Here is a 23648-nt window from a genome sequence, read left to right as displayed (position 1 = left end):
AATGATGTAATTATTTCTCATGTTTTCCATCTAATACCAAGATGCCATTACACGATAGGACTACGGTTCTCTTTCAGCAACACATCGCAATTACTAGGTAAATGTCGGAAATTCCTGCTTGCAATTTTCTTTTGACTCAAAGATAAAGAATCTTTGTAGTTCTGTTGTCAATAAATTATGAAACATGAACGTTCGTTGGTTCTCTTTTATGAAATAACTAATTTGCAGCCGATTCCAATATGGCGGAGTAATGACGAGCATTAAGGTATAATTATTTTTATATTAACAAAAACGTTTATTCTATCACGGAAAAAATTATTTTACTTGTTTATACGTTATAAATTTGTTTCAAAATTTAATTGAATTTCGATACAAGATTTGATATATTCTACGTAATCGATATTTCAGCCAGACTTTATGTTCGTAATTTTATGAGATAATTGCACGTATAAGTATTTATTTTGCCTTAATGTAATCTCGAGAATTATATATTGACATGTAATGTCTCTGTATCTAAATAAACATTACAATAGCCTAAAGAAAATATTTTATCTTCGTGCTTTAATCTACGGATAGTTCTTTTAGCAATTATATATATATATATATATATATATATAATATATATATAATATATATATATAATATATATATATAATATATATATATATAATATATATATATATATAGTGTATATTTACCAATATTACATAGTTCTGAAATGTTTGTAAAGTTATTAAAATAATTCACAAATGAAAAAATATACACAGTTGAATTATCCCAGACGATAGAGTGCAGAAAGATTGGAAAGTACTCGGACTTACGACAAACATAGCGATTACATCAGCCAATACCTGCTAGAAGTAAAGACCGTTATTCGGAAGTTGGAAAGAATCAAAAATAGAATTAATAGACAAAAACGTCTATTTTATGTAATGGAATATGCTTAAAAGAAAAATAAATTTACAAATATATATATATACGTATATGTATATATGATATATAGTACATAACTATAAAGGTATATTATTATTTATATGTTACCATTCATCCCACACACACACACACACATACACACACACGCATATATATATATATATATATATATATATATATATATATATATATATATATATCGAACGGAAGTCTATAATTGTCCCCATTCTTTATCTGTTCCTAAATCAAAACGTAGATTCCATGAACAAAGCTTCTTTCTTAGAAGTGCACGCCTGTGGAACGCTCTTCCTTTTGCCTGTTTCCCACCTGACTACATCTTGGATGTTTCCAAGTCCAACATAAACAAATTCCTGATAAACAGCCCCTTAAGTAAGACACTTTATCAAATATCCATTACTAACGATTACTACAGTATTATCCCATTGATTACTGTACTCGCAATATCCCTTACCCCTGAGTGGCTTCCGGGCCTTAATAAGTTTTGACTACCATGTAAAAAATGCTATGAATCTACCTGCATCACTTTCTGCCAATGTATTTAATGTAAACCGCAACATATATCTATTTATATACGCACGAAACTATTATTTACTTTGCCAGAAGTATAATGTTTTTTTTTTTTACATGGGGATCCCCACTTATCAAGGCCCGTAAGCCACTCGGGGATAAGGGTTATTTTGTGTACAATAATATATGGGATAATATCGTAGTAATAGTTGGTATTGGAGATTTGATAAAGTGTCTTACTTGTGGGGGCGATTAATCAGGAATTTGTTTATGTTGGACTTGAAGACGTCCAAGTTGTAGTCAAGTCGGAAACAGGCAAACGGAAAAGAATTCCACAGGCGTGCACTTCTCAGAAAAAAGTTATGTTCACGGAATCTACGTTTTGATTTAGGCACAGATAAAGAGTGGGGGAAATTACTGAGAGTGGTTTTTGCTAGACGGGTGTTTATCATGAAGGATTGGCGAAGGGGGACCATAGGTTGGAGCTCGGACGAGCACTTGTCATGGAAATAACGATAAAACAAAGACAAGCTCGCAACGTCTCTTCTGTGGGAGAGAGGTTGCAGGGAAGAGAAGAGAGCATCCCCCACTAAGCCACGAAGTCTATCTTGTACTTTGTCAAGGCAAGATAGGCTGATTTTTGAAGCTCCAGTCCAGATATGGCAGCAGTACTCCATCTTTGGACGTACTTGGCTTTTATAGAGGTAGAGAATTGCATCAGTAGTGAGATATCTTCTGGAGCGGTAGAAGGATCACACCATTTTCCCAGGAACCTTGGCCACAGACTTGATGTATGTGTTCCATTTAAGATCAGGAGTAAAGATTAAACCCAGAAGCTTATCAAAACATGGGGCCTCCCCTAGACGACAGCCATCCATTTCAATTGATGCCAGATGGGGATCGGAGCGTTTATGATGTAGAGATAGGAGCTTGGTCTTAGATGCATTAAACGTAAGTAGCCACTTCTTCCCCCACTGAACCACGCGCTCAAGATCAGATGAGAGATAATTAGAGAGAACTTTGGCATTTACGTCCTTTGATGTGTTACCATAGATGGTTGTGTCATCAGCATAAATGTCAACGAATGATTTAAGTATATGTTTTGGGAGATCATTGATGTAGATCAGGGAGAGAGTTGGGCCCAGGATGGACCCCTGGGGGACTCCAGCATTAATACTGTGGGCCTCTGATTTCTGCCCATCAGCCACTACTCTTATGAGCCTATCATAGAGAAATGATTTAATCATCGAGAAAACATTTTCAGTTATACCGTAGCTGGAAATCTTATGTAGTAGGCCTTTATGCCAAACCTTATCGAAGGCCTTTGATATGTCAAGAGCAATTGCCCTAGAGAGGAAACCTTTGTCGAGAGATTCGTTAATCCTATGAGATATAACCGTTAGCACATCTGCTGTAGATCTAGCAGAACGGAAACCATATTGCGTGTCGCTAAGGTTATTTTTTCTGAGGTGGTTGACTACTTCTCTATTTATTGTGGATTCCAACAACTTAGTCATGACACACATGATCTTGACCAAGTGGTACAATGGAGAAAAAGGTGGCTTGTTACATTGAATGCATCTAAAACCAAGCGTTTATCTTTACATAATCAATACTCTGATCCTTATCTGGTATCAATTGAAATGAATGGCTCTCCTCTTGGGGATGCCTCATGTTTTGACAAGCTTCTGGACTTGACCTTTACTCCTGATCTTAAATGGAACACCTACATCAAATCTGTTGCCAAGGTCGCTAGAAAAATGGTGGGATCCTTCTATCGATCCAGTTGATATCTCACTGCTGATGCAATTCTCTCTATATATAAGAGCCAGGTTACGTCCAAGGATGTAATACTGTTGCCACATCTGGGCAGGAGCTGCTAGAAAGGACTTGTCCTGCCTTGATAGAGTTCAAAATAGACTTCGTAGCCTCGTAGGGGATGTCATTTTCTCTTCCATGAAACCTCTATGTCACAGAAGAGGTGTTGCGAGTTTGTATCTGTTTATCGTTATTTTCATTGCAAGTGCTCCACTCGCCCCCTTCCTCGGCAAACTTTCACAAGAAACACTTGTCTAGCAGAAAACATTATCAATTATTTCCTCCACTCTTTATCTGTGCCTAAACCTAAACGTAGATTCCATAAACAAAGCTTCTTTTTTAGAACTGCACGCCTATGGAAGTGTCTTCCATTTTCCTGCTTTCCAGCTGACTACAATATGGTTGTTTTCAAGTCTAACGTAAACAAGTTTTTTATGTGGTCTTCCATATAAGTTCACAAATTTACCGAATTTCCTTTACTAACGAGTACTATATTGTCCAATTTTCTACTGTACACTCTTTTACCCTTATCCTTCAATGGCCTCTTGGCCTTGATAAGTGGTGATGCCTATATACATAAACGTTTCTGCGTAGCTTAAATGCTATACGTATTTTTTCACATTGTACTGCTAAGCGCTAAATCGGTGTTGAGAACTATTTAATAAATACTGAAAATACTGAATATATTTTATTATCCTATAATGGTATGTCTATATATGAATGAAAAAAAAATTATATATATATATATATATATATATATATATATATATATATATATATATATATATATATATAACGATAAAATACGAAGAATATCCTAAAAGCGAAAGTCATGTAAACAATGATAAAAGACAGAAAAACAATAAATCTAAAAAAATATTTTAATCGTTTGAAGTTTTTCTTTCTGTGTTTTATTGTTTTTCCCTTCTGTATTTTATTCAAACACACGAGTGTGCACACACAGACACAGAAACACACACAGACACACACATGTACACACACCCACACACACACATATATATATATATATATATATATATATATATATTATAATCGAAATCGATGAAATCGCCCATTTTCAATAAAATCATTTCATTCTAGTTAGGATCACATCTCGGTGCACCGGAATGAAGCTTCACCTCCCCCTGCAGTGACTTGGTTAATAATTAATTGTACTGTAGAAACCTACATATATAATTATTTTATAATAAAATTATTTCATATTATAGCTAGAGTTAAAGTTTAAAAGTCAATTTTCATGGTTAAATTGTGCTATAAATAGAAAAAATCATTTCAAACGCACCCCAGTCATATCAAGTAATCTACTGTTTTTATATGCTGGACATTTCTACTTGTGCGGTGATAATGGCTCGAATTAAAGTTTAAATACAAAAGTTAAGTATCATGGTTGAATTGTTCTTTAAACAGAAAAGTTAATTGCGAACGCGAATCTGTTATACATACTGTTGATTTTATATGTCGGGTATTTCTGGATGTGTGGTAATAAAACTTCTCAAATTCACTTGTGATGTATAATAGGTTGACTTTTGTTACAGTCGCCTGATTCTGTTTTCATCAGATTATTCGGTAATAGATTATCGATATTTAATGAATATATTCCGATAGAATACTTATCTAAGAACACTGCCAAGCACGTAAAATCTATTTGTTCTAAATTAAAAGAACATCGTTGCACACACACACACACACACACACACACACACACACACGCGCATATATGTATATATATATGTGTGTGTGATAATCTTTTTAGGGGATAAAATCTTATTTGGAGGATTATGTTGCACATAGGGAAAATTTTATCAAAAGCTTAAGATTCTATCACTGAGATCTCCCCCCCCCCAATTGTATAGGATATTGCTTGTCCTTTAATTTAATCATGTAAGTTATGATTTTACGTATTGCTATATCAGAATGTTACCCATGGCATTATTGGTGCCTGGTCTTATTGGTTCAATGTTTTAAAAATGTTTCAGAGAAACCGAACACTTTTTTTATTTTAGTGTTCATAATTTTGTTCTTTGGACGAAACGTCAAAAACGTAGTAATTAATTCCAAAATAAAAGTGCACTAATTCGATCGAATACTATAATAGCTTTACTTCGCAGAATAAAACAGTTATAGTCCCATAAGTTCAGTTGTGTAATCATTATTTTCTAGTTGGTTGGTTGGGTGGTTTTTGTTTTACGGCATATCAACCCTTTTCAGGTTTTTTAATGCCGAATCCAGTGATTTTGAAGAAAAAAGTTTCGAATAGAATATATATTTTTTTGTTCAAGTCGGTGTCTATTTAAACCCATAGTTGGGACCCTAACAGGTACTACCATTCCGGGTCAGAGTGGACCTGAGAGCAATGGCAATTAAAGGGTGGCTCCACACTCCCCAAAGCCCGCAAGCTGGGGCCTCACCATCGGATATAGTTTAAGGTCATATCCAGGACCTATTATTTTCTAGACATATTTACAATAGAAGTATGTGTTTGATGGTTTGGCAGATTTTCTGATTTTTTTTTCACTTTAAATTGTTCTTATAGTATTTTACTCTTACGAAACGATTCAGAAACGGGTATCACAAAATGCCATTAATTTATAACAATGGTTTATGAAGATTTACTGACATGATTATAAAATTGTAAATATTACTCACCTTAAACAGCAAAGGTCCAACCTGAAAGTAAATAAAATAAAGATTATTATTTTACAATTTGTTTTCATATAAGTGTTATACAATTAATCACTCAAATACCAATGCAGTGAATATGTGTTATAAGTACTTTAATGAAAACTATTCCGATAAAGTCATTGCCCCACCCCTTTTTTGTTGACGAACCAGAAAAACAGCAGAATCATATACTTTCAGTGCAGAGATCCTTATATGCTGGAAAACATTCTACTTGAATTGTTTCCTCCCTCGAATTGCTAGACACTGAAATCGCCCCTACACTGTTTTTTGTTTTTTGGGGCGAGGTTGGGGGGTAGATTAGTATGTTTAAATTTAAATATAACTTGCACGTCGCCCAGTCTTGACCGGTGGTAAAATGCGATTAAATATATTTTAATCCATGCAGATTTGGTATTTATTATTATAGAGCAAATTCTGACTTGATTATTATATTGTACTAGTGATTTCAAAAGTTCTTTTGTTTTTAAATATGAGTTGGGTGTCATCAGATTGCATCGAAACAAAAACATTTAGTTATCAGAAAAGTATTGTATTTAAACACTTATGTATTCGTTACACATTGAATCTGACGATTCTTTACGCTAAAATTATGAAGGCGTCTTATCTAGATTTAAATCTAATTAATAAATGGCTATTTGTCTGTCTATCTCCATATTTTCAAACTGTATATTCTCCGAAAGTAAAAATCGCAGTGCGAAGCCAGTGGCCTCAAATGATTGATTTTTTTACGGACAATTTTTTATGGGTCTCTAGCCGGTTAAAATAGTTTTAAAGGTGTCAAAATTAAAAAAAAATCGTTATAAATTTTGTACATTTATCTTAGTTTATTTTGAATTTAGAATTTTTGATCAGTTCATGTGGGTGTCAGTGGTAACGTCAGCAACTTTCAATGCTAGTTTCGGTTTCGATTCTAGCTGATGACACTGAAATATGTTTTTTACTTCTGAAATCACAACTCTATAATAATATATACGAAATCTGGACAAATTAAAATATTATACTTAAGCGCATTTTACGCTCGGTCCCCCTACCCGGCTAGTGTGATTATATATATATATATATATATATATATATATATATATATATATATATACTAGCAAAAGTACCCGTCGTTGACTGGGTTCAAAAACAGCCTACAGAAAATCGACTCTGATTTATGAAAGTATGATAGGTTATGAAAAGGAAGGATTGTAAATTTGCGTTGAATTTGGGGGTATCAAAACCAAAGCCAAATATGATGAAAGTAAAAATAAAATAAATAAACCCCCATAATTTATTATACCATACCTGTTCACACTGAAACACTTATCACAATATTCTGTCTATATTAAAAAACCTTGTTAAACTTTGTGACATATTTCCATTCTATGGAGGTCAGGCGCGAACAACACCCCATAATTTTATACCATATTTCTTCAAACTGAAACATAATTATCAAAGTATACTTACGCAGACAGATATGAAAAGTTTTTATTAAAGTTTGTGCCTATTTCCATTCTATGGAGGCCAGGCGCGAATGAAGACCCCACAATTTTATTATACCATCCCTATTTAAGTTAAAACATACTTATCAAAGTATTATTATGTACATCTATATCAAAAACACTTGTAAACGTTTTTTTTAATTTTTTAATTTTTTATTTCCATACTTTGTGGACCAGGCGCGTACGCAGACCCCGCAATTTTAATGAATCATCATTATGCCAGATCAAACATACCCATTCTTGTGTATCGATACATCTTTTATCATTATATGTGATCAGTTTTCTATAATAGTCAACCATATAGGAGCCTATTCGTGACCAGACACACACAGACGTTCAGCTTTATATTATAGATATATGTCATAATCATGTTGACCCACGGGGATATACATGCGACTGGGGACCGCTTGTGAATTTAATACTCGCATGAAACTTATAAAGTACAAATTTAAAAAAACTGCCCTCCCGCTTTCTTTTTACCTTCCCACCTTTTCTCTCCTTATTCTATGCTTCCGATTTTCTAATCATACCCCCGTCCATTCCATCTCTGTCGTTTATAACTTTCTTTAAATTTTATGCTTTTCTCTACTTCTATATATTTTCCACTGTCTTTCTTGTTTCATGAGATTACAGTTGGAGCTAATGTTTTTGGAATTCGTATTTTTTTTGCTCTTTATCTTTTTACGCATAATAAACTTTTCAAATCTGTATGGTCTGATGAAATTGTTAGATCGTTTAATCGATCCCGATAGTGGAAACATGTGTAACTAAGTAGATTAAACGGTAATAATAATAATGATAATAATAATAATAATAATGATAATGATGATAATAATAATGATGATAATAATAATGATAATAATAATAATAATGATAATAATGATAATGATGATAATAATAATGATAATGATAATGATAATAATAATAATAATAATAATGATAATAATGATAATGATGATAATAATAATGATAATGATGATAATAATAATGATAATAATAATAATAATAATGATAATGATAATAATAATAATGATAATGATGATAATGATAATAATTATGATAATGATAATGATGATAATGATAATAATAATGATAATGATAATAATAATGATAATAATGATAATGATAATAATAATAATAATAATAATAATAAAATAATTGCGGACCAAGCAAGACTGATACTCAAGAAAGGTGAACCAAGAATTGCGGACCAAGCAAGACTGATACTCAAGAAAGGTTGGCTCTCTAAACTAGAACTAACAGAAATTCAGCGAAAAATAAATGATGAAACTGAACAAGAAGCATCCCCAAACGAAACCTCACGTAGAGAAACCCTACAAGTTGAAGCCTCACAAGTAAAAACACCAAAGGCCGAGAACCAACAAAGAACGAAGTCTACAAACGTAGAAACCAAGAACAATGAAACAGAACTAACAGAGAATGAAGCAAATAAAATAAATAAAATAATACAGTTCAGCTGATGAACGAGGAAAAAACAAAGCTCCCATCGTTAAGGAACCAAGAGCAGAAGAAATTAAAAACAGAAACATAGAAGCTTAACAGGCTCCTCCGACACATCCCAACAAGTACAATCACAGACTTAAACAACCTCATTTACGCAGGCGCCAAAATGGTAACTATGAATCTCAAATCAGAAAAACAACCGGGAACAAGCGGACCGACAAAACCTGGATGGGAAATAAGACTAGAAACTCAAATACATAAACATAAAAAAGAAACCAAAATGATCAACAGGAAGAAAGCAACGGGAAGAAAACGGAATATTGGAAATGTAAGTAGCAGGGAGAGGCTAAACAAGAAACATGAAGAACAGGACCAACAAATAAAAGCAAAAGAAGCGAGATTGAGACGATATAGATATAAATCTGAACAATGCAAACAAAACAGAACATTTGAAACAAATGAAAGCCAATTCTACCAAAATGTGAACGGAGGATAAACAAAAACAGAACAACCAAATCCGACAGAAACAAAACTCTACTGGAGTAATATATGGGAAGAGCGACGAGATCACAATAGAACTGCCGAAAGGCTGAAAGACATGAAAGAATAGTTACAACAAATAGAAGAAGGAACAGCGAATGAAATCATCAAGGAAACCCTAAAGAAAACCATAGGAAAAATGGCAAACTGGAGAGCACCAGGGCACGACGGGATACATGCATACTAGTTCAACAAATTCACAACCTTACACGAAAAACTATCCCAAAAGCTGAGAAGATGTATACAGGAAGCAAGCGTACCAGGCTGGATGACAAAAGGTAGAACTACGCTGCTACAGAATGACACGGAGAAAGGAACCGTCCCTAGCAACTATACGCCAATCACGTGCTTACCAACTATGTGAAAGATACTGACAACACTGAGGGAACAAATCTACTACTCCCTGAATAACCGTGGACTCATCCCCGAGGAGCAGAAAGGATGCCAAAAAGGAAAAAAAGGAATACATGACCTGCTATATATATAGATCAAAAGATCCTAAAGGAGGTAAAAAGGAGGAGAAAGAATTTAGCCATAGCATGGATCGACTACAAAAAACGTACATGATCCACCAAGCATGGATAATAGAATGCCTAAAAATGTATAAAATACCAAGCGGGATCACCAACGTAATAGAAAATGCAATGAAAACATGGAGATTGGAATTGACAGCTGATGGACAACACATAACAGAAATTAACATACAAAGAGGCATCTTCCAAGGAGACTCACTATCACCACTACTGTTCATCATAGCCATGATGCCCTTGAACAGTATTCTGAGAAAGTGCCAAGCCGGGAACAAGTTCTCCAACACAGAGGAAAAATGAACCACCTGATGTACATGGACGATCTGAAACTTTTTGCAAGGACCGAAAAGGAGATAGAGACATTAATTAACACTACCAAGATCTTCAGCCAAGATATCCAAATGGAATTTGGAATGGAAAAGTGCTCACAACTAGTTATAAGAAAGGGAAGACTGGAAACGACAGAAGGCATGGAACTACCCAACCAAACAGAGATAAGGGCACTAGAGGAACAAGACGACTATAAATATTTAATATCAAAGCAACAGAAATGAAAGAGAACATTGGAAAGGAATACCTTAGGAGAACAAGAAAACTCCTGGAAACCAAATTTATATAGCAGAAACCTAATAAAAGGTATAAATACATGGGCAGTATCACTAGCAAGATACTCTAGACCGTTTATAGGGTGGACAAAAGAACTGAGACAACTCAACCAGAAAACCAGGAAACTTATGACTACGCATAATGCGCTACACCCAAAGGACGATATTGACAGGCTCTACGTGAAAATGAAAGACGGCGGGAGAGGACTGATCTGTATAGAAGACTGTGTGAAGGACACGAAAAAAGAACTAGAAAAATACATAATGCAAAACACTGAAAGGATAATTATGGCAGCGAGAGACACTGAAAAACCCCCCAGTAAAACAGAAAACAGAGAGACAAATGACAAAACGAGTAAAGAGAAGTGGGAAGAGAAACAACTCCATGGAAGATTCATAAGAATGACAAAAGATGAGAATAACGAAACACCTGGACATGGATGCGAAAAGGGCATATAAACCGAGAAACTGAATCTCTAATAACTGCAGCACAAGATAACTCGATAAGAACCAACCATATCAAAGCAAGAATCGATAAAACACAGGAAAACAGCAAATGCAGACTCTGTGGACAAAGAGACGAAACGATAAACCATATAGTAAGTGAATGCAGCAAACTGGCCCCCAAAAAATACAAACACAGGCATGACCAAGTGGGAGGGCGGTGCACTGGGAATTGTGCAAACGACTGCATTTTGAGTGTACAGACAAATGGTGAACGCGCAAGAGCACTGGAAAACAAGAACCACAAAATCCTATGGGACATGGACATGCAGACGGACAAACCCATCCAAGCAAGGAGACCAGATCTCGTAATAATTAACAAGAAAGAAAATTCCTGTCAAATCGTAGACTTTGCTGTCCCAGCTGACCATATGGTGAGTATGAAAGAAAAGGAGAAACGAAGCAAATACACAGAGCTAGCCAGAGAGTTAAAAGGGATTTGGATGATGAAGAAAATCAAAATAGTATCGATAGTAGTAGGAACACTAGGACCAATTCCGAAAATCTTCGAAAAAGAATGTCAGAAATTGGAATCAGAGGAATAATTGCAAAAGTACAAGACTAACGATAATGAAAACGATTGAAATATTAAGGAAAACCCTTGAATGCGGAGAATGCTTCAAGAAGACACTATAACGAATAAGCGTGACGAAGCTGCATATCTACAAGTTCTACACCCCCCATCATGCATCTCCCCCATAGTTTCACCACCGCTCCTCCCAATAAAAAAGTGACGCCAAAGAGCTGAGAAGGGTCGAGAAGGACTAAAAGAACGAGGAGACAGCGCCAGCCAGACCTCGGTTGGACAAGCGCAAAGAGAACTGGGACTTTGGGGGAAGGGGCTTAGTGCCATTCAAATTCCAATATAAACCAATGGCGACTGCCGGCGAGAAATCAATGGTAAGTGGCTGTTGCGATGATGCAAATTCATTTGAAAATGCTATCGAAGGAGGTGGAGAGAACTGGACGTCTGGGATACTTGTTGCCACTCAGCCTCCAGAGAACACCACAGGTTTCCAATCAGATCGTTTGTTGACTTGTGTGAAAGCTCCATGGGAGCCAATGCCAATAATAATAATAATAATAATAATAATAATAATAATAATAATAATAATAATAATAATAACAATAACAATAACAATAACAATAATAATAATAAAAATAATAATAATAATAATAATAATAATAACATTAATAATAATAATAACAATAACAATAATAATAATAATAACAATAATAATAATAATAATAATAATAACATTAATAATAATAACATTAATAATAATAATAATAACAACAACAACAACAAAATAATAATAATAATAATAATAATAATAATAATAATAATAATAACAACAACAACAACTAGCTGGACCCGTGAAAATTTCACGTTTTCTTTTCTTTCTTTTTTTCACATACACATTATCCCATCACATATCCGTACCTTGAAACATTTACATTAACCCTCTACTGCCGTGGCCGACGAATTCACCCTGTGTACTATTTTTTTTTCAATGGTAAATGAAGAGTACGGTAGGTAAAATGTATGTAAAAACCTAACAGCCAGCCATGGTTCTCCCCAGAATGTGCTGCTGCTATCGCGCACAGAAACCACTTTTTCCATAGCTACCAACGTAATAGATGCACTGAGACTAAAGCTGCTTTCAGGACTGCCAGCAACCAATGTAAAAGAGTAATAAAAAATGCAAGAGAGCTATATGCCCAGTCTGTTAAATCCAAGGTAGCTGATCAGCGGCTTGGTTCCTACCAGTTTTGGCAAATAACAAATAGGATCCTGAACAGAAGTGTGCGTTCTATCCCAACCATTATCAATGGACCAGAGGTCATCTCGTCAGCGTCAGACAAGGCCAAACTATTTGCAAAGGACTTTGCAGCTAATTCTACCCTATGCGACGAAGGCCATCAACTCCCCATATTTCCTCCTATAACACAGAACAAGCTAGGTAACATACAAATATCCGTGCATGAGGTCGCCAAGCTAATAAAAAACCTAGATTCCAGTAAAGCAACTGGCCCTGATGGCATCCCAATTATAGTGTTAAAAAGCTTCAACCAGAACTTGCTCCCATACTTACGAAACTATTTAAGCGCTGCCTTAAGGAGAAGTGCTTTCCGACCCCCTGGAAGACCTCATCAGTTTGCCCTGTATTTAAGAATTCAGGTGATAAGTCATCTCCCTCTCAGTACAGACCAATAAGTCTCCTGTGTGTTATGAGTAAGTTGCTGGAATCCATATTAAATAGAGAAATAGTCAACCACCTCAGCAGGAATAACCTTCTTAGTGACACACAATATGGTTTCCGCTCTGCAAGATTTACCGCAGATGTGCTGACGGTTATATCCCACAGGATTAGTGAATCTCTTGACAAAGGCTTCCTTTCTAGGGCAATTGCTCTTGACATATCAAAGGCCTTCGACAAAGTATGGCATAAGGGTCTACTTCACAAGATTTCCAGCTACGGTATAACTGGAAATGTTTTCTCAATCATTAAATCATTTCTCTCCGATAGGCTCATAAGAGTAGTGGTAGATGGTCAAAAATCGGAGGCCTGCAATATAAATGCTGGAGTCCCTCAGGGGTCAATCCTGGGCCCAACTCTCTTCCTGATCTACATCAATGACCTCCCTAAACACATACTTAAATCATTCGTTGACATCTATGCAGATGACGACCATCTATGGCAACACATCAAAGGCTGTAAATGACGAAGTTCTGTCTGATTCTCTCTCCTCTGATCTTGAGCGCGTGGTTCAGTGGGGGAAGATGTGGCTAGTTACCTTTAATGCATCCAAAACCAAACTCCTATCCTTACATCATCAACGCTCTGATCCCCAGCTGGCATCAATTGTGATGGATGGCTCTCGTCTGGGTGAGGCCCCGTGTTTTGACAAGCTTCTGGGTTTGACCTTTACTCCTGATCTGAAATGGAACACGTACATCAAGTCTGTTGCCAAGGTCGCTGGAAAGATGGTGGGATCCTTCTACCGCTCCAGAAGATATCTCACTACTGATGCAATTCTCTATCTATATAAAAGCCAAGTACGTCCAAGGATGGAATACTGTTGCCATATCTGGGCAAGAGCTGCCAAAAATAGCCTATCCTGCCTTGACAGAGTACAAAATAGACTTCGTGGTTTAGTGGGGGATGCCCTTTTCTCTACCCTGCAACCACTCTCCCACAGAAGAGACGTTGCAAGCCTATCCTTGTTTTATCGTTATTTTCATGGCGGGTGCTCGTCTGAACTCCAATCCCTGGTCCCCCCTCGCCAATCTTTCACGAAAAACACCCGTCTAGCTGAATCCACTGTGAAAAATTTCCCCCACTCTATATCTGTGCCTAAATCAAAACGCGGATTTCATGAACAAAGCTTCTTTCTTAGAACTGCACGCCTGTGGAACTCTGTTCCGTCTGCCAGCTTCCCTCCGGACTACAACTTGGATGTCTTCAAGTCTAATGTTAACAAATTCCTAATGAACCGCCCCCTTAAGTAAACACTTCATCAAATCTCCTCACTAACGTAATGTACTTGCAATAACCCTTATCCCTGAGTGGCTTCCGGGCCTCGATAAGTGGTGATCTCTGTGTAAAAAAAAAATATGTATATAACAAAATCACGATATTAGTGCTCCAAATATTCTCAATAAATACATCTTCATTTATGTTTTATAAATATGTTTATTTAAAAATATTTTCAAAAGTTTTATTTAATTTTTAGCTTATTTATTTTTCTTTACATTTAGCTTATTTATTTTTCTTTACATTTGTTAGAGAGAGAGAGAGAGGGAGAGAGGGAGCGATAGATAGATAGATAGACACACAGAGTGTGAGAGAGAGATAGAGAGAGATAGAGAGGGAAACGCAGTTTTCGTTAATTAAAAATTAAAAATGATGTGCGTCTTCAACCAGCCCGTGAATGCTCTGCATTTATGGAATGAGAATAAGCATTTTATGATCGAAGATCTGCTGCTTAGATATGATAACATAGCTGCTGAAAATGTTGCTCTCCACTTTCTGAATACCTTATTCATGGAAAATGGCATGAATTGCAACATGTTTGTTTTGCCTGAACCAGTTGGAGATCATCCTGGACATGAAGGAGATGTTGAACTAACATGGAACCCTCAAGGCAGAGAGAGAAAAAACAGATTTTAAAATATTTTATTTTTTTTAATATTTGATCTCTGCCTTGAGCGTTCGTTTAATGTGCAATCCGCTATTCCAGAATAAAATCTTCTCAACCAATCAAATTTGCCGGAAAGTTTGACACACATAGATAGATAGATAGTTACAAGCGTATTAATATATAGATAATAATAATAATAATAATAATAATAATAATAATAATAATGATAATAATAATAATATATATTATTAATATACGAAAGTATAAATTTATGCGTAAACTTTCAGTATTTACTTCAACAGTGTTCAGTACGTAGGTAGAGCTAGTTAGTAAGTAAGTAAATATATATAAATATACATATATACATATATATATATATAAGTGTGTGTGTGTGATTATATATATATATATATATATATATATATATATATATATATATATATATATATATATATATATATATACGAGACGAGATTCAAGCAAGCAAGGACTCCCGGACGGCCCACAAAGTTTTATATTTTAATAAGTGAATAGACATCTCGCTGTCCAACTTCCAGCTAAGGTGTCACTGTATTCACGAACTCACTTTGACAATAGCAATTTTCATCTCAGTTACAATTTGTTTTGTTTAGGAGGGATGTTAGTCAAATAAATATAAATTAAAAATAGCTTATTTTACACAAGGGAAGAAAACTTTCACATTTGTTTATATAAACAGATGAATATTCATAGTTTGATAATTTATTTATTTAATCCGTAAGGACCCATAAACAAATGAAAAGAATAAATCAATTCGCCTGAGCGATGGGGCATGAAACAACTTGAAGTTGCTTAAAATAGAGAAGAGAATAAGGAGGGTGACAGAGAGAGAGAGAGAGAGAGAGAGAGGGTGAGAAAGGGTGCTAGAGAGGGATGAGGCTTGAAAAAAGCGACAATTTTTATTATTTATAACAGTCTTTTATTGTTTTATTTTAAGATAAGTTATCGTAATTCATCCCTTTTTTATTAAATCACTTTAATTACTTACTGCTAATACACAGGACATGTTTCATATATATATATATATACATAGGAAAAATAGGACAATAAAATTAGAAATTAATATCAGCAAACTTTAATTCATGATAGACTGCTTAAAACTCAGTTATGTTAATTAGGCATTGGAACAGATTTCTTTTAGGTTTTGCTATTTGTCCGTTGAATACAGCAAATAAATAATTAATTCGCCTAAGTGACGTGCAAAAAAAAAAAACGGGGTTGCAAGAGAGTAGAAAGATAGATAGATAGATAGATAGATAGAGACATATCAATGGTGAAAGAGATTGGGTTTGAGAGGGACATCAAATTTTAATTTTTATAGTTTTTTTTGTTGTTTAAAGTGAATATGCGAAAATAAAAGGTTTTTAGTTCTATGAAATGATCAATACAATAAAAAAATGTAATGGGCGCGTGTTAAAATGTTTAATATTTGCTGGAAGAAAATTTTTATTGACGCCATTTTAAAAACACGATTGTTTTTTTTTTGCCTTAATGTTTTGGAAAGATAAACGTACCCCCCCCTCCAATAATCTCACACATCCAAATCGATATAAAAATGATATCATATAAACGCACGTATATCATGATTAAGGGAGATCGCATAAATTGCCTAGTATTCTCAAATTTGGTATTGGTAGAGAGAGAAAGAGAGAGAGAGAGAGAGTGAGAGAGAGAGAGAGAAATGTGGGGGAAAGCTAGAGAGAGAAAAAGTGAAATACAAAGAGATGTATTGGAGAATGGAATGACTCCAAATTATATTTGTTATTGTTTTTATTATTCACTGTGAATATCAATAAAAATAAATTATCAATTCAATAATTTTTTTTTAAATGGGCGCGTGTTAAACTGTTCAAGATTTTTGGAATAACAATTTATTGACGTCATTTTTAAAACACAATTGGTTTTCATCTTAATTTTATTTTAAAGATATGTATATATATTTCATACAAAAATAAATCTAACGCATCCAAGCCGATACTAAAAATGATCTTATCTATCTATCTATCTATCTATCTATCTATTAACTTATCTATTATGATATAAATTAGAGTTGTGTGTGTGTGTGTGTGTGTGCGTGTGCGTGTGCGCGTGAGTTCATTCCCCATGGATTCGGAAACGGCTGGGCCGATTTGTTAAAAATATTACACGAAAGTATTGACGTGTCTGACAGTGTTCGAATATAGGCTTTGTTTCGGCATAAGTATGGAAAATCGATGCTCCAAAAAGTCCAAATAAAAAAGGAAGTCCGATTTTGATTAAATTTTCCACTTTCATACAACCTAATATCACAAGTGCATTTGAAAAGTTTAATTCCCGCACAAACAGAAAGGCACAACCTATAAAACCAACTTTAAATTCTTTTATAAATCAGGGGCGTCTCCAAAATGAATGTTTTATTTTAGAGCACAATTGAAGCATGATACTTGACTTTTGTACGCTGAACTTTAATTAAAATGATATGTAAAAATAATTTCATAAAATTAGCAGCTGTTTCTTTGATATGACAGGGGTGCGTCCGAAATAAATGTTTCTGTTTAGAGCACAACTGAACCAGGATATATTATTTTGCATTTTAAACCTTAACTGAAACAATTATTTGCATAAAACTACATATAATTAACAGTAGATTAGCTACAGTGCAATGTACATCACAATGTATTGTAGACCAAGTCACTGCAGAGAGGCACGCGAATCTTCTTCTTGGTACCCTTCGATGGGGGTCCCTAACTAGAGCAAGCAATCACACGATTCAATTAAAAAAAAATGTTCGATTTCACTTATTTAGATGGCAAGAAGAGTTTAGATGAGTGGAACATATGTTGAACCTTATTCAATCCCGAACAACGTTTGGTCTCCCTGCTAGTTTTTTTTTATAAAAAAAGCGAACCTCAAATAATAAAATGTGAACCCATTTTCGTTCGCTTTTACAACAGTCAGATTTCTATCTCGCTTTCCTTCGCTCGGTTTCTTTTAGCGAATAAAATGTTGATGGAGGTTAAAATGTGAGCAACGGTGTTTGTATGAAACGCTCGATTTCAATCAGATAAATATGAGGGGGAATAACAGGTTCGTTGTGATTTCTTCGTGTGAGATTTTAACGGCTTCCGTTTTTATTTATAAAAAGCGAAATGAACAAAGCCATTCATGAGTTCAATGTAAACTAGGAACAAGCAGTTTTATGTCAGAAATAACGAATGGGATTCGAAAGCGGGGGCAACCCATAGGATAATGTTTATCTTTCAAATGCCTTAAACGATAAACATTTGAGATGTTATATTTCAGGGGGTTAAAAGGGCTAGGATTCTTGTCAAACCATCCAAAAACTGAATATGCATGTCATATGAATTTAAACTATATTCTCAAAATTGCATCCACTTAAATTGCCCTAAAATACATCAACAAAATTGCTATTTGTAAAAAAGAACCTGACAGATCAACCAAAATATTTTAAAATTAAGTGTGATAGTATATTACTAGCAAAACCCGTGAAATTCTACAAACCTAGAAATATATTAATTCTACAGATATGTTTTTATGGGGCTGATATTTTTTTCGATAGCGCAAAAAATCGTTTTTCTGGACGCAAAAATAAAAACTAATAACGCGCTACATATACGACTTTATTAACATTTCTATGAAAATAGTGTCTATTGTATATTAAATATAGAAATGACCTAAATGAGATAAATTAGTAAATAATAACAAATGCTCAGTAAAAATATTATGCTTAATAGTTCAATATAAATAATAAAATTACATCGTAAGAGACAATTTTTGATTTTTACTCCTTCAGACCAACACCTCTTGGAAGACAATGTTATCTTTTTTGCCTATTTTCCTCCAAGTTCACTTTTATGAAAAGTTTCCGCTGACTTCTTTATTTGATAAAGAATTAGTGTATGTTGAAATCACTACGAATTCATTTCTAACATCCTTTACAAAAAGAATAATGTATTATTATAATCATATTCTAAAATGGATCCACATCAAAGGGCGGTAACTTTCATAGTCTTGGCCAAGGTTTACAGATAAATCCGTTTTAAGGCAAATTCTGCCGACTTTGCATTTTTTAAAAGTTGTTTGGCTTTGAAGTAATACGCAATTGTATGTTTGGGTCGTCCGCAAATGAGGATAAAACATTAACTTTTCCTACTGAATTTCATAAAATATTCCATTCACAGGTCCTTGCAGGCAATTCTAGTAAAAATTTAAGGAGCCTTAAACCTATTTTAGTTTCTAGATATAAATATCACTTTTTATTACTACATATTATTACTATACTAACATTTCTATGTGTGTGGGTATATATATATATATATATATATATATATATATATATATATATTCTAGCATTCCAGCCCGGCGTTGCCCGGGTGTTTGGAGGTGTATGCTGAGCAAAAAAAATATATAAATAAATAATCATCTACAGACAAAGTGTTTCGCTCTAGCACAGGTCTTCAATGCGGCTAGACTAGCAACTACCTCAAGGCCTTTGACTACAGTCTGAACTTCTGGCCGTTACGCGATTTGGCTGCTGCTAATGTGGGTATATGAAATTACAATGATAAAACTTTGTCCAAAATTAATAAGCTCCATTTGTTTACACAGAGAGTATTTATTTATATACTAGTGATAGTTTTTAATTTCACTCCTCAATATGCTCAAGCCACGATATGTAGCATCTATACTACTACTCATTTATTACTGTCTTTCTATAACTTATCTACTATTTATAACTAGCAGGGCCCGTTAATCGGCGTTGCCCGGTGGTAGCATGCACCCCCACCCTCCGCGTAAAATTTTAAAATACGGCTGTTGTTGTTTTTGTCGTTTGCCTACCCTAAACCTTATGTTAAAAAAGATCTACTAGAAATAGATACCCAATTTGTTCATGGGGGTGTGGTTGTCACAAAATTTGCTGAAAAGTTCAGGGTATTTTTCAGGGTCTGGTTATCAATAAAAAATTTTTTTGCGCCATCTGTTGGTGTAAATCTACGGTATTTTGGTCCAGAGAGGAAAATTACGTCTCTTTTATTATATACAAGATTAATGACTTGCATATGGTGTTAACTTCTATAGTTTATGTTCTTATGTGACGATTAACTAGTATGTCCGGAGAAAGCAAACTATGTGACTTAATTGAAATGCTTTTCTAAGATAATTTTATTTGGGAACAAAAGAATGTTTTATCATGTTTTGTTTGTGTTGTTAAATTATATTAGAAAAACAAACATCATATGGGGAAAAGTTGATGATTCAACTTCATTATAATAAAAGAGTTGCACCTGTGTGATTTTATATTACGCATTCGGTTATTGGGATAGGAAAAACAGGCCTAAATAATTTCCTGTCCGAAGAAAGACATTCTCTTCCTTACTTCTTTGTCAACAAGATATCTGAAAGTTAGCTAGCTTCATTTTAAGATAAATTGATAGTCGACTTCAGAGAGCCTAAAAATTTCTTACTTTATACTGATTTCATCCTGACACTATCCTAACTTTAGGCAATCTGCACCCAACTGTGTAAATACCTTAAATAAATAATTATCCTTGTTCTTTATGAAATATGGTTTTGGTTTCCTTTCAATAGTCGATTGTTTTATTTTGTCACAAGATACTGGTATAGTTTCAAAAGTAAAAAAAGTATCTTTTTGTAACTAAAAAAGATAAACAGCTACAAAGACGGGAGTGGTACCATTTAAACGAATAATCTTCTGTGCTCCAGAATTCGTTTTTCTCATAGAGTCACCCCCATTTTAATGCACTTTTGCCAACGACGAACGATGGCTGTGCATGGGCATCCAGCAAACTTTGTCACACGAGGGTTGCTCCAAAAGTGAATTCTCTTAGTTTTTTCAACTCAAAATGTTGAAGAGCTATCAAAACTGACGTAATATCATGTAGACGATCGACTTTTTGTGCGTCAGAATTTATTTTACTACGTAGTCACCAGCATTTTCAATAGAATTCAATAACGTATCCCTGTTTCTCACGCACGTCTATGACAGGGATAAAGTTTTTAGAGTCTTACACCGTTGATATCTTCAACAGAGACATGAAAAGTTCAGTTCATGAATGTATAAGATCAATCATCATAACAATGAAGTTTGCAATCCCCATTTGATCATTCAGGCAAAATAAAAAGTAAGTGGTATTACTTTCAATGCCTCTTTCTTTTATAGGATTTTTACTTTACAACCATAACCCTAAGTCTAACCCTAACCCATACTAGCCCCCTATTGTGCTATTTTGTGTAGTATTCACCTTATACGTGCATCTGTCTTCCATCAAATGAGGGTTTTCTACGGTGTATCGGATTCATATGCGGTCATCGGTCGCATATACATCTTGGATAAGGGACATACGTTGCCTAATATTCTCAAATGCTCACCCATTTCTACTGACCAATTCAATGTCGCTTATATTCGGAGATCTAAGGAAGGAGTAGACGTTAGTCTTATGTTTACTTACGGAAGCCTCGCAATTTTCACTTCCCTTGATTAGACCTTTAATTTTCAAATGAGAAATAATTACTATTTTCTGAAGTGTAATCAATCTGTCTCATACTTCTTCATAGCTGAGTTTTGTACATTGAAGCAGCATTTTTAGCTATTTACTAGTGATGAGACGATTCCAATATTTTTCCCGATTCCGATATAATTACAAATTCCGCTTCAATTTTCATTTCTAAATATAGAGTTGTTTTAGTTGGAAGGGCGTAGGATTAGCTCGAAAATCATGTAACATATGCGTTTTGCATGTAAAAAATACATACACACATATATATATATATATATATATATATATATATATATATATATATATATATATGTGTGTCTGTGAGTGTGTGTATGCAATAATTAAAATCAATAAATAGCTATCATTTCGTCATTAGTGAGAAAATTAAGTTTTAAACAAAAATAAAGAAATAAAAACGATAAAAAGAATCGTTTTGGGCATCGAAAAATAAGCAGACATTTTTCAATTGCGACACCGATTCCGAAACCCCAAAAAGTTCCGATGTTTTCGATTTCAGATTTCGATTAATTAACTATTTAGATTAAATGCCTTAAATCCTTGTCAGGAGCGATTTCTATAAAAATAAGAAAACAGGCGTATCCACGTCATTATTTCGAAAATGCTATTAGATTAGAAACTAGTTTACCACATTTGCATGGCAAACTTTTTTGGTGTACTAATGATGATGCTTGACGGCTACAAGGTATAATAGTGTGTTTGTCTGAAGGAAGATGTTTGCCTGGTATCTTGCACCCGAAGTTGTATAAATAAAAATAGTTATTGATGTTTCAGATATCATCACGTTCAAGCAAAACAGCATTCGCCAAAAAAATGAGCCAATTATGTTTCCGGAATCATATCGATTAACTTTCAGGCCGGATTTTCTTTTTTTTCTTCTTTATTTCTCTAGATGTGTTGCTTTTTTTCTTTTCCACTCCGCATTTAGCTACATTGCTTCACATTTCCCGCGAATTTATCGACTTCATCGACAGCGACGACGCCTAGACAGAAAACCAGCGAGTGAAATGGGAGGCGGTGATTATCCTGCCTTCAACGTACATTTTACTGGTAGTGACTGAAAGTGCTTCCACGCGTCATAATCTGTTGTCACGTGGACATTAGCAACTCGATTATTACGATTGTATGTATACATTTAAAATATGGTTTACATCCGAACGTGGAAATTCAGGAGAAAACTATGCGCAAACTAAATAAACATATATTAGTATAGTGTGTTTCTAATTTTTGAGATGAGGATTGATCATTTGCATTATTTGGATCATTCAGACTACTGTTTGCATCTTGAATATTATTCACACAACTACTCGGCTGATGTATCCATTTGACTTTTGTCAGGTGTACCTTGTCGAACTCGAGCATTCTTGAGTTCGACAAGATGCAACTGAAGAAGGTCGGAGGTCACATTGGCCAAAACGATGTGAGAATTACACTCAATGTAAGGACAATAGCGCGAATAATCGAAAAATACAAGTATAAGGCACAACAACAACAACAACAACAACAATAATAGTAATAATAATAGATTTAGTAGTATCAGCAGTAATATTAGTAGTAGTATTAGTAGTGCTAGTAATGTTAAACTTATGTGAGGGATGAGCATTCAAGCTTATAATATTTTGAAAATTCCAAGTACAACTTAATATTTCTAAACGAAAATAGGAAAACTTGCTTGAATATTAGTATAGCCTGCTCCATCGATACCAGACACAGGAGTGGTCACAGGCCTACATAAAAAGCTAATTCAAAATCTGAGATTACTGGGATTAAGAGTTACGAGGATTAATGGTAATCTTAATAGACTTTTTGTCATTCAGT

The 23648-nt window shown here is 34.4% G+C and overlaps 1 protein-coding gene across 7 annotated transcripts in view; it reads right to left on the bottom strand.

Moving 5' to 3' along the window:
* The window catches only part of LOC145283502 (dopamine receptor 2-like), a 1112732-nt gene that overhangs the window by 849527 nt on the left and 239557 nt on the right, over nucleotides 1–23648 (bottom strand). For all 7 annotated transcript variants that reach the window (XM_080132330.1, XM_080132329.1, XM_080132327.1 and 4 more), the window contains exon 2: nucleotides 5947–5967. The gene's annotated coding sequence lies outside the window, so the exon portion shown is untranslated. The remainder of the gene's footprint in view (nucleotides 1–5946; nucleotides 5968–23648) is intronic.

This window comes from Euprymna scolopes, chromosome 8, assembly GCF_053919585.1.
Source record: "Euprymna scolopes isolate OS-2025 chromosome 8, ASM5391958v1, whole genome shotgun sequence".
Lineage (NCBI taxonomy): Eukaryota > Metazoa > Mollusca > Cephalopoda > Sepiida > Sepiolidae > Euprymna > Euprymna scolopes.
The sequence above is the reverse complement of the archived record's forward strand: the minus strand, read 5'-3'. Positions and strand labels throughout refer to the sequence as shown.